Here is a 12,941-nt window from a genome sequence, read left to right on the forward strand (position 1 = left end):
TCGTAGGAAAGGCAAAATGCCAAAAAGTTAAAGACAGTCTTGGAAAAGAGTATAAAGTTGCAAAAGTTACACCACCAGATTTCATGACCTATTACAAAGCTATAGTGCTTAAGAAAACATGGCCGCAAGTGGCGTAATCACTGTTGAACCAGTATGGAGTTTCCTTTAAAAATTAAAGATAGAAATACCATATGATCCAGTAATTTCACTACTGGGTATTTTCCCACAGAACATGAAAATATGAATTCAAAAAGATATATGCACCTTTATGTTTCTTGAAAGTTTATTTACAGTAGCCAAGATAGAGAAGCAGCCTAAGTAGCCACTGATAGGAGAATGGATAAAAATGCGGAATATAGGGGTGCCTGGGTGATTCTGTGGGTTAAGCCTCTGCCTTTGGCTCAGGTCATGATCTCAGGGTTCTGGGATCAAACCCCACATCAGGCCCTCTGCTCAGCAGGGAGCCTTCTTCCTACTGTCTCTCTGTCTGCCTTTCTGACTACTTGTGGTCTCTCTCTCTCTCTCTCTGTCAAATAAAAATCTTTTTAAAAATGTAGAATATATATATGTACATATATATGTATATATATATATATGCGGAGTATTATTTGACTATATAAAAGAATGAGTTCTTGCCATTTGTGACAACATGGATGACATAGATCATATTATGGAAAGTGGAACAAATCAGACAGAGAAATACAAATACTGTATGAATTCACGTATATGGAATATAGAATATAAAACAATTAAACAAAAAGCAGAAACGGACCCATGAATACTGAGAACAAACTAATGGTTGCCAGAGGGGAGAGGAGTACAGGGATGAGAAATAATGGGTGAGGAGGAGTGGAAGATACAGACTTCCAGTTTTGGAATGAGTAAGTTATAGGAACAAAAGCCACAGTATAGGAAATATACTGATTGTATTTTAATAGCCTTGTATGGTGACAGGTGGCAGCTACACTTGCACTGAGCATAACATAAACTATAAATATGTTGATTCACTGTGTTGTGCATCTGAAACTAATGTAACATTGTGTGTCAACTGCACGTCAATTAAAAAAAAAAAAAGGAGAAGGAAACCATTTTCCAGAAATCAGACTAATTGATCAATGGAATAGAATGGTGACTTCAGAAAAAGATCCACATATATATTGTCATCAATATTTCCTAAAAAAAGAAAGAATGATCTTTTCAATAAATGCTATTAGGTAATTAATATACTATTTTGAGGGCACCTGGGTGGCTCAGTGGGTTAGGCCACTGCCTTCGGCTCAGGTCGTGATCTCAGGGTCCTGGGATCGAGTCCCACATCGGGCTCTCTGCTCAGCAAGAAGCCTGCTTCCCTTCCTCTCTCTCTGCCTGCCTCTCTGCCTACTTGTGATCTCTCTCTGTCAAATAAATAAATAAAATCTTTAAATATATATATATATATATACTATTTTGAGGGGAAAAAAAAATTAGCATCTGGACACATACCCAGGACCTATACAGAATCAATTCTACTTGGATTAACAATCTATACGTGAAAAGCAACCAACATTTTAAAGGAGATCATAGTGGGACATCTTTGTGATATAGAAATATGTACAACATTTTAAACAGAACACACATAACAACAGCTATCTAAGATTTAAAATGATTAATTGAGTTTTATATGGAAATTCTGCTTATCAAAATTAATAGTGTGAAAAAGAAACTCTCATATTGGGAGAGGATACCTTTATCAGACCTGCAGAATCAAACAGAGAGCTGACAAGGGATTCATGTGCAAAATATAAAGGTAACTCTTACAGATCTATAAATAGTTGACATGAAATACAATGCAAAGATGACAAAAGATGCTAACAATCATGTTTCAAAAAAAAAATCTAAATGGCCATTAAACACATGAAAATGTTCTCAATTTCATTCAACAATGAATATACCCAACAGAAATACATTCAAGATTAAGCCAATCTAGATTAAATATTCCTGTGGTTGTGAAGGATATGGAAGAGCTGTCTTTAATTACCATTTTCAGGAAATGTTTCTATATATTAGGACATTTTAAAATAAATTATAAATGATTCTTTTTCATAAATACATGACAAAAATCCAAGTTTTATTATTTTTTAAAAACCCAAAAGTGTATAAGTTATATGTTCATCCAAACGTCAGATGGAATGGAATGTTTATAATACCACCAATCACAAAACCTACAAATTCAAACCAATTCTAACATTTGATGATAGCATAATGAATAACTAATTTGTGGTATATTCACAAAATGACATTGTACATAGACATAAGAATGAGAAATCTAGAGCTACCTATAACAACATAATAACTGAAAGAAGCCAGACAAAAAATAACGTGTACAGTATTTCTTTATATGAAGTAACAAAAATAGGTGAAAACAATTTATGCTGTTAGAAAGCAGTGTAGGAGTTATCCATGTATGTGCATATCTATGTGTGTGTGTGTGTGTGTGTGTGTGTGTGTGTGTGTGTGAGAGATAGGAGCATGAAGGATTCTTCTGGTGTCCTGATAATGTTTTATTTTTCTTATTGTCATAGCTGTTTAATCTGTATTCTAATTTCATAGTTGTGTTCGAGTTGTAAAAATGTATGATGTATGCATTTTTAATATGTGTATTATGCTTCAATAATAAGTTTAAAACACCACAAAAGGGGAGAAACAGCTGCACATATATATTATTATTAGTTGTAAATTTTCAATGATGCATCTTTTAAACACCATTATGTCCCCAGACATAAAATCCTAAAAAGCCACTGTAATAAAAGGAGATAGTCAAGCATTATGAGAATAATGAAAATACCTTTCCTACAGTTACACTGTTTTTTATTCCAGATCTCTGTGTTAGAGTAGAAAGACTTGAGCAGGAGACACTGTGTGGAAAGGTATCTAACAGAACTTTATTTTTAGGGGAATATAACGATGTCCTGTGTGATCACCAGATAAAGCACAGCATTGAAAACTTTAGGCTTAATTAACTTGTATTCTTTTTCCTCAGAAAGAACCTCAAAGGAAGAAAGATACCAGTAAATCCTTTTCACTGGTTTGTGTCAGGAACACATGGGAGCACTGAGAGATACCCCTTCAGCAGGGAGTGGATTGCACCTGTCTCTGTGACTCACTCAGACCACTGACTCTCCAGAGATAGCATGTGATACCCCCGTGGTGATTTAGCCATCTATTTAATTATCTGTTTTGATAACTGAAGTTTCTGGGTGAATATAGGTTGTAAGTATCTTTATTAAAATTTATTTACTATGATGCAACAAGCTTATATTCTGAATAATAATAATAATAATAATAATAAAAAGGCAATCCCTGAAAAGGGAGTTTTGTTAAGAAAATTCTCACCCAAGACGTTAAGTGTTTCTGATTATTTTCTTTCATTTGGACCTTACAGAATGTCAAATATGATATTGTTATATATATAGTTAATTGGATGTTTTTCAGAATTTTTAACCTCAAGAATAACAGATTTCCATAATGTTTTCCAACTACTTCTCAAGCAAAAGGATCATCTCAGTATGTTTATAATGTGGAGACCAAGAAAAACAAGCCTGTACCCACCTCGAGTCTAGCCCTGATATAAGTGTAGCCATCTTGATGTTCGATTATCACAAAATATTTCTTGGGTTCTGACCTACTCAGGTTAGCACTTTAAACAGTCCCTCTCTCCTTTAATGATTGATTTAAACCCCTGGACTGGAAAAGAGTTTTTTGTCAAATAGCAAAAAAAAAAAAAGTATTTGAGCTTAATTTTCTTTTTGTAACACTAATCATGTTTTGCTATTTTCTCCCATTTCTCCTCACCTGGCATTGACTCCTTTGCAGTCATAACTTCCACAGATGATCCTTTCCACTTGGGAAGATCACTTGAGCAGTCTCCCCTGGACTCAGCTGCCTCTTTCTTTCATAACTCCCTACACATTCCCTAACTGACCAGTGTTGACCCGAGTAGGTAGGGACAACTCTACACCCTGGTCAGCAGGAAGAAGTTACAGAAGATGAGACCTACCACCTTCAACAACCTTAAAGATTTAAGGGTCAAAATTGTTCAGGGGGAATGATGTGGGAAACAGAGGCAGAAGAAAATCATTAAAATTCTTTACCTACTGACAAGCCCTTGAAACAGACAGAGTGGATCTCCCCTGGTTACTCAACTGCCCTCACCTTGAGGTTTTGCTAAGGACAATCCTAGCCTGACCGACCCCCTACTCCAACAGGTCCAACCAGGATCCTGTAAGTCTACTTTAATAATTCCTTTAGGAAACTTTATCTCTAAACCTCCAAGATAGTGTTAGCAATCATTCCCAAGCATATGACCCACTGATATACATCTAAAGGGTCTCATGAGAAGATTTTTATTACTGGTAATAAATAACCTTTTTCCCAACAATAGCTAGCCCCTCAAGGTCCTGGAGACCTTGCTTCCAAAATTCCTTAGAGATTTACATCATCCCTAATCCCCTTTGTCCTCACCTACCGCCTGAGTCCACCCCTACTCTGCCTTTAAAAACTCTGACTGTAATCTGGTTCGGGGTCCAAGTCCCTACTCCACTGTGTTGGGTATACTTGGGCCCAAGCTTAAGCTTGTTAAATGAACCCTCGTGTGATTGCATCAGTGTTGGCTCCTTGGTGGTCTCTTGGACACAAAAACTTGGGTACAACACAATTTCTCTGTTTCAAATATGCTTTGTGTTTCCCAAATGCATCAATGTCCTTTGCAAATCACCACTTTAGATGGAGGTGACGCAGAAACAAATGATTACAACATTTGGTATCACTACCTAATGTCTCCACCAGACCCTAAAGCCTGAATAGTAAGAGGACTGCCCTGCTTTCTTACCTACAAGCCTTGTAAGTTTCTGGAATGCCATCAGATTGTCCCTTGAATGACTAAATGCACATCTAATGGAGATTGGAACTAAGCTTAAAAGATGTACAAATACAAACTTGGTCAAAGAAGAATTCCTGCAAAATTATAAATCAGTAACATGTATTTTGCCTAAAATTAAGGTCTTTTCCACTTCTTAATAGTTTTTTTCTGAAACTCTCTTTATTCCTCCTTGAAAATTACATGGATATTTAAGTACATGTATTTAAATGTGTATTTTATTGATTTTTCGTTGCAGAATATACTCATTGTCATTCAATTCAGTGTAGAAAGCTGCATCAGGTAGCAAGAGGGAGGCAGAGCTTTGCTGTCCATCATAAAAATTTACTTTCATTATTTGGGAGTCAAAATATCATTAGGGCGTTTTCAGCTGTGATGGTCTACCATTGATCATTTTGCTCTACTAGGCACACATGAAATTAAATTGACAATTCTGATCTTTTTAGCTTTAAACTTGGTGTCATTTCTTCTGATAGTCCTTTTGTCTTACATGCAGATCCCTGTTGCCTCCCTCAGGATGAACTCTGCAGAGGTCAGACACAAACCTTTCTCCACCAGTCAATGTCACCTGATGGTGATGGCCATATTCTAAGGCACTCTATTCTTTATGCATGTGCAGCCCAAATCTAGAGATTCCTTTGATACTGGTAAAACAGTCTCCTTATTTTGCATTTTAGTCAATACTCAGGCTGAATCTCTTTATCTATAGCTTGAGGAACAAAGAGGTGAGAAACACCATTCATAGGTAGTAGAGAATGTTTACAAATACAGGGGTATTTAGGTGACTCAGTTGCTTAAGTATTTTAAGTATTTGCCTTTGGCTCTGGCATGATCCCAGGGTCCTGGGATCTAGCCTGGAGTCCTGGGATGGAGCCCCATACCCCAGCACCCTGCTCAACAAGGAGTCCACTTCTTCTTCTTGTGACTCTCCCTCCTGCTCTCTCTTGCTCTTGCTCTCTTTTGCTCTCTCTCTCAAATGAATAAATAAAAAACTTTAAAAAAATAAATAAAATTCAATAAATGATGTGTTATGCAAAGCATACTAACACTGTTTTAGCCTTGTACTGTTGCTTGCATGGGATGGGCAGTATTCTGTGAAATTATCATATGCGAATATGTACATGCTTAGGAAAGCATAAATAAAAGTATTATAATTTTAAATGGCATAATTGGGTACCTTAAAAATTCAAAAGAATCTTAAGGCTGAAATATTAAAAATAATGAAGTTTCTAAGGTTAGTACAAATGGGGTTTCCATATAAAAGATCAATTACTTTGCCATATACTAGCAAAACATAGGTAAAAATAAAATTTTAAACATGAATAACACCAGAAAAAAATCCATATTATAGCTGGGAGGAAATTCAGGAAAAATTTAACAAATAACTTGCATGAATTTATTGCTAGAAACCACAAAAATATTACTGAGTTATTAAAGAAAACATAGATGTAGCATTATATCATGTCCATTGGCTGGAAGAAACAAATGTTGTGATGAGGTCAGTTCTCTCTAAATTATCCTATAGTTTGAACACAGTAACAATCAATCCCAATAGTATTTTTAAATATTAAAGTTGATATCTGAATTTATATGGAAATGTAAAAGATCTAAAATAGCCAGGGCAATATCCTATAAGAATTTAATAATGGGCATAAATTCCTTTCAAAAAGCTAGGTTTTCTTTTTAAACATTCGTGCACATATGGATAAAGATGCCAATAAAGCATATAAAAATAAAGCCCCTGAATAGACTCACATGTGTAATTTCACTTTGTTGAGGGAACACAAGGCAAACTGAACTGAGGAGAAGGTGAACCTGACACCCCACAACCCCTTTCCCATAGAATACATGTGACATTCCTCAACCACTCCTGGCTGCCCTAAAGGAAAAACAAATCATTAACCTAGATATTACAATTCTGCAAGACCTGAGTCTCCCTCAGTTTATAAATATTTTAGCAATCTATAAGAACAAAGCATTTTTATCAATAAACAAGCTTCCAAAAGGAAAGGGGTACAACTAAATGCTCTTATAACCTGCAGCCCATTGACAGATACTTGAAGGGTCAGAGTGTCATTTTCCTCCAAGAAGTTCCCAACTACCTTAATGTTAATATCTTACTAGAAGGATAAACAACCCTGCTTAACTTGACAATGGCAAGGACTCTTTTCTTTAACATGAAAGTTCTTTTGAGACCTCCCTTTTTCCATACCTCCCCCAACCTGCTAGTATGTAATTGGCCACAATTGGCCACTCCTCACAGCCCCGGGCAGCAGCTCCTTCTGCCCAACAGTTCTGTCCCTGTGCTTTAATAAGCCATCATTTTGGACCGAAGGTGCCTCCAGAATTATTTCTTGGTCCTCGACACTGGACCTTACCCCACCAAACGTCACCTATATTCCAAAACCCCATCAAGCTGACTTAAAACAAAAGTCCTGCTGTAGTGTCATGGGGAAAGGAGAGCTTCTCAGCAAACTGACCTTGTTCAATTAAGTTCCCCTGTAAAACATAAATCTTGTTTGCATCATATGCAAACATTAATTGAGATGTATTGTGAATATAAATGTGAGCTAAAACCCACGAAGTTTCTTGAAGAAAAGTAAAATATGTCCAGGACTTGGAATAAGCAAAGAAGGCCAAGGAGGTGGGGAGTGAATGCATATCTTAAGGGAAAGGGCCCAGGCTTTCCTGACATCACACTGATGAGGGAACAGAAGGCTGGATGAGGACAAAACAAAAGGTGACACCCTCCAACCTTCCCCCACCCCCACTCCTCCACTCTTGGGTGGGACCTATGACATTCTTTAGGAATCTCCCACCCATCTTAAATGTTAATACCTTGCTAGAGGGCAAAACGGCCTTGGCAATGGCAAGACCTCTGGTATCCGGTATCTTATAGGTCCTCTTAAGCAAATGAAAGTCTATTGAAACCTCCCTTTTCCGGGGCACCTGGGTGGCTCAGCAGGTTAAGCCGCTGCCTTCGGCTCAGGTCATGGTCTCAGGGTCCTGGGATCGAGCCCCGCATCGGGCTCTCTGCTCAGAAGCCTGCTTCTTCCTCTCTCTCTGCCTGCCTCTCTGCCTACTTGTGATCTCTCTCTGTCAAATGAATAGATGGAATCTTTAAAAAAAAAAAAAAAAAAAAAAGAAACCTCCCTTTTCCTTACTTCCCCCAACCCTATCCTACATAACCCCTGGTAACCCCAGAGCAGCGCTCTTCCTGCCCACAGGTCCTGTCCCCTGTGCCTTAATTAACCACCATTTTGCACCAAAGATGTCTCAAGAATTCTTTCTTGGTCATTGGCTCTGGACTTCACCCAACTGAACCTCACTTATAGTCTAGAACTTCATCAACACCAGTATATGAGGTTGAGCTATGCTCATTCGGTACTTCTTATAAGTTACCCATTTTGTTTAGAATTTGTGATATAGTAGAGGAGTACCGTTCAAAGGCAAGAATGCAAGGCTGAGTTCCCCTTTGAGAACCCATTACATTAATCACAGAAAGTGACATCCTTATAGGTTAAAAGAAAGCAAATATTAAAAAAAAAGAAAGCAAATACGTTTATGATAAAATTAAACACCTATTTGTAATAAACTGCCCAGCTGAGCAGAATAGAAGAAACTAGGGTTTGTAAACAATATCTATAAAAATTCTTCAGAGAGGGACAATAAAAAAAAATGGATACAGAAATATTTAAGGCAGTGAAGATACTTCTATGATTTTATAATAAGGAATACATATTATTACACTTAAGAACCTACAGATAATGTGTGATGTAATACTAAAACACTGAACACTTTCCTTCTGAAATTGGCCCTAGGACTAGGAGACCCAGTCTCACCAGTTATATTCAGTGCATATTAGACATTGTAGCTGGTTTGACATGATAGAGAATAAGAAGTATAAAAATAAGAATAAAAAGTATAAATAAAAATAAGAATAAAAAGTATAAATAAAAATAAGAATAAAAGTATAAATAAAAATAAGAATAAAAAGTATAAAAATAAGAAACCACATACTGCCTGTGGATACTTGGACTTTGGAAAGGACCTCAAGGATTTCAATTCATTCTCATGAGTAACTTAAGATGTGTCAATATCTTTGTTATTTCCTCTTTCTGGTCCACAATTTGACTGTTACTTCAAAAATGGTAGAGTCTAGAATGTGCTACACCTATGTTAGATATTAGGAACACCAAAATGAAGAAGGAAGAGTGTGTCCTGCCATAAAGCAGTGAATATTCTAGAATGATATGCAAGTTGTCAGGGTTTTTTGTTGTTGTTGTTTGTTTGTTTTAAGATTATTTCTTTATTTGACAGACAGATCACAAGTAGGCCGAGAGGCAGCAGATAGAGAGGGGGAAGCAGGCTCCCTGCTGAGCAGAGAGCCCTATTCGGGGCTCGATTCCAGGACCCTGGGATCATGAGCCAAAGGTAGAGGCTTTAACCCACTGAACCACTCAGGCGCCTCTGTCATTGTTTCTGTATCAAAGTTAAAATCACATTAATGATAGATGGCAGAGCTGAATATAAAACCTCATACTTTATCTCAGAATTTTAAAATGGATATTATATTCACTCATTCACTTATTCATCATTCATTGCATCAGTCAGTAAATCAGCAAATATCTTTTGAACAACTACTCTTTCCTGGGTATTATTTTAGAAGGCATTAATACAAACTATTTAGACATGCCCTTTTTACTTATAAAGCTTAAAGACTAGAAAATCTCACACAAGAGTAATATAAAAATATTGTGAATATTAAATCATTATATTTATACATGCTTGAGGAAAGATCACAAGACTATATGAAGAATGTATTCTCCATTAAATAATTTTAATTAAAAAAACAGCAACAAGATCTGGCATATGATGGGTGCCTTCTGAAAGCCTCTAACATAACTGACATTTAGACTTCTTGCAACCATGCACATTTTGAATTTATGCTCTATGTCATCTGAATATTATGACAGATACACCAGGGCTTGTTCTTGACTAGAATGGAGCCTTTGCCTTCAGTTCTATTTCCAACATTCACAGTAAAATGGAACACTGGAGCCAGAATCCTGGGCTTCTAATTGTTGGATTTTCTCCACCCCAGGGCCAGCAGCCACACTTCCCAACCACCACAGGGGACAATTCAAAAGAAACAAACACCCAAAGGGTGGACTCATTGCATGAGATTGTTACTCAGTAGGATCATCTAAGCAAATTCCTAGGCTGGCCCCACATTTTTACTCTCTGGGTACAATTCTTGTGTGGAGACTTGCATAATTGGTTTTTCTTTCCCTGAGGAACCAGAACTTTATCTGGGAATTCCTGTTTTCATGTGTGGGGCTTGGATCCATAAACAAGCTTATTCTAGTGTGCAGGTCTTCAGGGATATCAGACACAGGTAAATTTCTTCAGCATGCCTCCTGCAGAACCTTCACAGTGGGTCTCAGCAGATCTCTGGACAGGTAGGTTCACCCCAACCATTTACTTAGTACTCATCCTGGATGTGAAGACCATGTATCTTGGGAACTTTATGGATTCAAATCAGACTCAGGACTGACTGGGGACTTAACTCCCTGTTCTCTGAAGGCTAAGTGGCAGGGACAGAGAAATGACTCAAAGCATGGTCCCCAGCACCCCTGCTGGTAAATTAGACAGTGTGAGCATTTCTACAGAAATATGAAGAGTCCTTATGAGGATTCTATCTCACCTTAGGATAAAGAGGAATTTTTCTGCCTTAGAGCTGGCAGACTGATGTTTTAGAAGGCCCTCTATACTAGACAGGAAGCTTCTTAAGTAATTTGAAATATCTGATTTCTTCTCCAAGATGGACCTACTAAATTATTAAACATCAAGAAAAATAAATTTCTCCCCTTCTGGATGTTCACATTGCCTAGAGTGACAAACCCTATGATGGAAAGAAAGGTTCCCTGATGTCAGCTGGTAGGCTTTCAGATGCTGGTGGACACTGACAGCTCCTGTCAATGTGTCATTTGTCCTCAAAACAACTCAGGTTTAAATAAGTTTAAGACAAATTATACAGTTAGAGACCAATAGAAGATTTCTGGAAATCATTTCAGTAGCTATTTAAAAAAATTGCAGTATGATTTCTCCACCTAATTGTAATATAAATGATGAACATTAGGTACATTTTTAAAGTTCTTTTCCTGAATGCTAGTATTTTGGCAAACTTATAAAATATTTATTTTTAGCAACAAACTTAAAATAAGTTGTGTCAAAAATTAACATAGCTTTATCGAAAATAATTAAATCAGAATCCTTTCTGAAGAAATAGGAGAAAAATACTTCATTTCAGTGATATATGCTTACCAAAATAAAACACAATCCTAACTTTGTCATTCGTAATATTTTCTTTAAAAAAAGGAATTAATAAGTGGTGATGATTTATGCAAATATTTCTTTCTAAAAGCTAATTGCAGAAATTCATAGTACACAATCAACAATGACATTTTTGTGTTTTGGTTTTTGTTTTTTTTTTTTGCTTTGATAAATTAAAGATACAATTATTGAGTGAATTATATCTCAGGGTGAACCATGTACTGAACTCTTTTAGAAGCAAACAAACAGGAAATGTTTTATTTAAAGTGAGTGTCACCTCTGTATTTTCCACCTTAAACTCATCTGTGTATTTCTTATAGATATGGTGGCAGGAGAAAAGAGATATGAAATATCTAGTGCCACACAGTCATATAACCTCATCAGACATATATTTGATGTATGGAATAAAGTATCATTGATTCAACAAACACCACAGATTTAAGAAAGCCCCCAGCCTGATTCTTTTGTTAAATATATACCTAGATATCATATGTCCCAGTTGCTTGGATATACAGAATTTTAGTTCACCTGTTATTTCCATTTTAACTATAACTCTTCAGTGAGGTAGAATGAGTTAGTGGGATACAAATAGGAAACCACATTAGAAAATTGTTCAAAACATGCTAATAACAAGAACTGCTGGCACCAAATATCTTACTGTTATCAGGTTCTGTACTAACCCATGTTTGTGTATTATCTCATTATATTCACACAAGAATATAAATACTTGATAAAAATCCCACAGCTAGTAACTGGTGGCCTAACTTCCAGCCAACCAAGTGACCAAAGAAACAAGTAAACGAAACACATAAAGTAAAACCATAAAACTACAGCAACAATCAATATTCTACAGACTCTTTGCATGACAATCTCCTTGAGCCACAACTGTCTTATCAGACATAGAAATAATTACATGTGTTCTTGGACATTCCTGCAGAATAATGAGATCATTATTTTGAAATGGCTAACATTGTTCTGGGTTTAGAGTATAGTAAATAATGAATAAATTAGCACTTCTCTCTAATCATTGCTCTATAAAAGAAAAACAAAGTAATCAAATTTGAGCAAATCAAAACTACAAGTAATATTTCTTTTAAACATCCAAACAGGCATTAAACAATTAAAGGAAAGAAGCATTTGATGGAAAAAAAGGAAATGGCTGCCAGAACGTAATAACAGAGATGTTTCTGAACAGGTAAAGATCAGAGCGATAGAAAAGACTAGTTTATTTGGCCAAAGAAATGTGATTACTTTAAAAAATCAGCTTCTGAATAACACTAAGAAGGAAGACTACTGAGGTACAGTCTGTCAGTGAACAGCTGAATCAGCGTGGTATGGTAGAAACTGATAAGAAAAAAAAAAAAAAACAGCAGAGTCAAAGCATTTTTGACAGGAATATAGAATTCCCAAGGCTGATGACAAGGTATGGACTAAAGAGAAAGCCAGTGACAGCTAAGGAGAAAATAACTGAAAGTCACTGGAGGTCACTCTGGCATATCAACTTCTTATACAGAGCTATCTTTTATCACTGGAAGAAGACACAGATACATGTGTATATGTAAATACATATTCATACAATAGTATATTAAAATACACAAATATATATCAATACATATAATAGATTTTGTATACTCAACTAATATAAATTATATCTAACACAATTGAAAACAGCTTTGTACAACACTTTTAA

Source organism: Lutra lutra, chromosome 10, assembly GCF_902655055.1.
Source record: "Lutra lutra chromosome 10, mLutLut1.2, whole genome shotgun sequence".
In the NCBI taxonomy this organism is placed as follows: Eukaryota; Metazoa; Chordata; class Mammalia; order Carnivora; family Mustelidae; genus Lutra; species Lutra lutra.